Source organism: Eutrema salsugineum, unplaced genomic scaffold (assembly GCF_000478725.1).
Source record: "Eutrema salsugineum unplaced genomic scaffold, Eutsalg1_0 scaffold_3, whole genome shotgun sequence".
Classification (NCBI taxonomy): domain Eukaryota; kingdom Viridiplantae; phylum Streptophyta; class Magnoliopsida; order Brassicales; family Brassicaceae; genus Eutrema; species Eutrema salsugineum.
This window is the reverse complement of record NW_006256756.1, coordinates 10,120,048-10,123,120: the sequence shown is the minus strand read 5'-3', so window position 1 is coordinate 10,123,120 and position 3,073 is coordinate 10,120,048. Positions and strand designations below refer to the sequence as shown.

At 41.0% G+C, this 3,073-nt stretch overlaps 1 non-coding gene across 1 annotated transcript; it reads left to right on the top strand.

Annotated features, from left to right (window-relative positions):
• Nucleotides 1–2,394: 2,394 nt before the first annotated feature.
• LOC112085640 lies at nt 2,395–2,501 on the top strand. The gene has a single exon (XR_002898941.1). It is a non-coding gene; the product is annotated as a small nucleolar RNA R71 (small nucleolar RNA).
• Nucleotides 2,502–3,073: the final 572 nt, after the last annotated feature.

Sequence of the window (3,073 nt, the reverse complement as noted above, 5' to 3'; positions counted from 1 at the left end):
TTTCTTTTCTCTTTAAACACTTTAGCCTTTTTGGCTTCTTTTCTTTTCTTTTCACTTAGAGGCTAGACTTTACTTTTCAAAACACAAGAGCTTTCTTTCTTTAACCTACAGACCCCAAACCTATTTCTTTTCTTTTACATCCCCTGGTTCTCATCTCAAACTCTCTCTTTTCCAATCAGTGTTTCCCAAGACCCCTTCCTAACCTACTCTAGACATATGATGCAGAGCTAGATCTAAACTCTACTCTTGTCGCCCTAAAACCAACACTTTCTGTCAAGATTGTTCAGAAAAAGGCCTCACATCATCTCTCACTAAAGTGTTTCAGGCTTCAAGGAAGTTTTGGTTCAAGGAAGGAAACTGTCTCCCAAGAGCACTTTGTTTTAAGTCACTAAGTTTGACTTTTCATACTCTTTTCTTTTCTTAGTGAGTGAGAGGAGGAGCTTTGATTCTCCTTGTCGTGTCCATGAATTCAAGCATTAGGTCCCTGTTCATCAGCTCTTGAACACCAGATGACCCTTTGTCTATGAGCTCTTGTGTTAGGATTGCCCTGACTTTTGCAAAAGGTTTTGATCCTCCAATGCCTTTAACCTTGTATTCCACAGCTCCACCATCAAACTTCCATGGAGTGAGAGTTAAGACTTGAGAAGAGGACCCAAGAGTGAATGATTTGGTGCTTGTTGGGTTCTTGTCTTGAGACCCTGAACCATTGCTTTTGTTGTTGCTGACCTCCTTCTCACTTGGTGTAGGAGAAAAACATTCCAAGCAAGCTTCATCATCACTAAAGAAATCTCCTTCAAACTTAAGATCAGGTCTTACTAAGGATTCTTTCTTATTCTCAACAGATGCAAGGGGTTGAGCTTCTTCTATAGTTCCAATACTCCCCACATACTTCATCTCATAGGGTTTCAACTCATCAGAATCATCAGATATAACCCCACAAAATCCAGCAAGAGGAGGTTTAAGGGGATAAGATACTTCATCATCTACCTTAGTAAGCACCACTCTTTGAGTATCAAAGTCCATCCTTGCTCATGTGGTGTTCAGAAATGGAGTTCCAAGCAGAAGAGGAAGCTCTTTGGTCTTTTTCATCTTCATGACTACAAAATCAGTTGGAACTGTGCATTCACCAATCTTTAATGGGTAGTCTTCAAGGATTCCATATGGCTTCTTTGAGGATGAATCTCCAAAGGTAATTGACATGGGGTGATGCTTAAGACTCTTGATCCCTAGTCTCTCCACCATGTATAAAGACATTACACTGATGCTTGATCCAGAATCACATAAAGCATTGTCCACTTTCAAACTTCCAAGAGAGCATGAGATGGAGAATTTTCCTGGATTACCTAGCTTTGGAATTGATTTGGGTTTCACCCTTGTTGAACCAGTGCTAGAGACTCCATCAGATGTCCGTCCTTGAACCATTCTCTGATCCTTTCTTTCAGTAATCTCAGAATTATTCTTTCTCATATCTAAAGAAGCTGCCTCCCCTCTTTCTTTCTCAATGTCCTCATTGAGGTAACAGAACAGGAAGTCATACTCCTCTATGATGGCGTCCTCATCATCTTGTGTCAGGCACTTTGCACTTGACACATTGCCATTGAGAAGATCCTCAATTTCTTGGACAGCAGCATGATTCTCAGCATTTGAGAGGATAACATTGCAGTATTCTGTTTGATGTGCAACTGATGTCCCTGGTAAAGATCTTTGAGCTTGAGAACTACAGTGGCCCTTGTTGTTCTCTAGAGTCTTGACTTTGGAACCCAAGGTTTAAAGTGGAGTTTGAAGATCAGAATAAGTGCAATCCACCTTGTTGTTAATCTCTGCCATTTTCTTGTTGAAGTCCATGCACCATTTGCTTGACCTTGGAGGATTTGCTGGAGCAGGTTATGTACTTCCTGATCCTTATTCCCTGAGTTCTGTTGGAAGCTTTGCTGTTGGGGAGGGACAAAACCTTGTTGTTGAGTGTTTTGAGGATAGAAGTTCTGGTTTGGGGGATTCTTGTAGTAGGTAAAGCCCTTTTGGTAACCTTCTTGGCCACCTACAAAGTTTACCTCAGCTGTGATGTCTTCCCCTTGAAATGTGTCTTGAAACACATGATTCACATCTCTAATCAAGTTGACTGACTTATGAGAAGCTAGGAGAAGTTTATCTAGCTTCTCATTGAGAGACCAGATGTCTTTCCTTGTTCTTTCCTCTTCAGCACACACAACCCCACTTGAATTCTTGTCAAATTCCGATCCATAAAGCTCATCACTCTGAGCTACATTCTCCACAAGGGTCATGGCATCATTGACTTCCTTGGTCATGAAATTACCATTTGAAGCATTTTCCAAGAGGAGTCTGACCTTTGGTAAAGCACCTCTGTAGAATGTACTTAACAGCTAAGAATCTGAGAATCCAAGGTGAGGGCATTGCATGGTATACCCTCTAAATCTTTCCCAAGCCTTACAAAAGGATTCATGGTTCTTCTGAATGAAACTTGAGATTTCATTTCTTAACCTTGCTGTTCTTGATGAAGAGAATAACTTGGTTAGAAATGCTCTTTTGCATTGCTCCCATGTTGTGACTGATCCTTGAGGTTGAGACTTTTCCCACTGATGAGCTTTGTCTCCTAGAGAAAAAGGGAATAGCCTCAACTTGAAACTGTCCTCACTCACTACATTCATCTTAGTTAGATCACAAACTCTATCAAAGTTGTCAATGTGATATAATGGATCTTCTAATGCCAAGCCATGGAACCTGTTTGATTGCACCATGTTGATCAAGCCAGATTTGATCTCAAAATCGTTTTCAGGTGTACGAGATTGAATCCCATATCTCTGACCCTGAGTATTGGCCTCATCACCAGCTCCCACAACTTGTCTTGGACGTGGAGATGGTGGCTCTTGCTGATTCTGGTGGTTTCCATTACCACCATGAGCCTGTTGCCCTTGATCCCTACCCAACCTCTCAGTGTTCTCAGCTCTTTCTCTTTGTCTTATTGGTTGACTTCTTGTGTTCATACACCTGAAAACAAAGACAGCACTTGAAAGGTAATCAGTAAAACAAAATAAAATTACTTGATCTCAAGAAG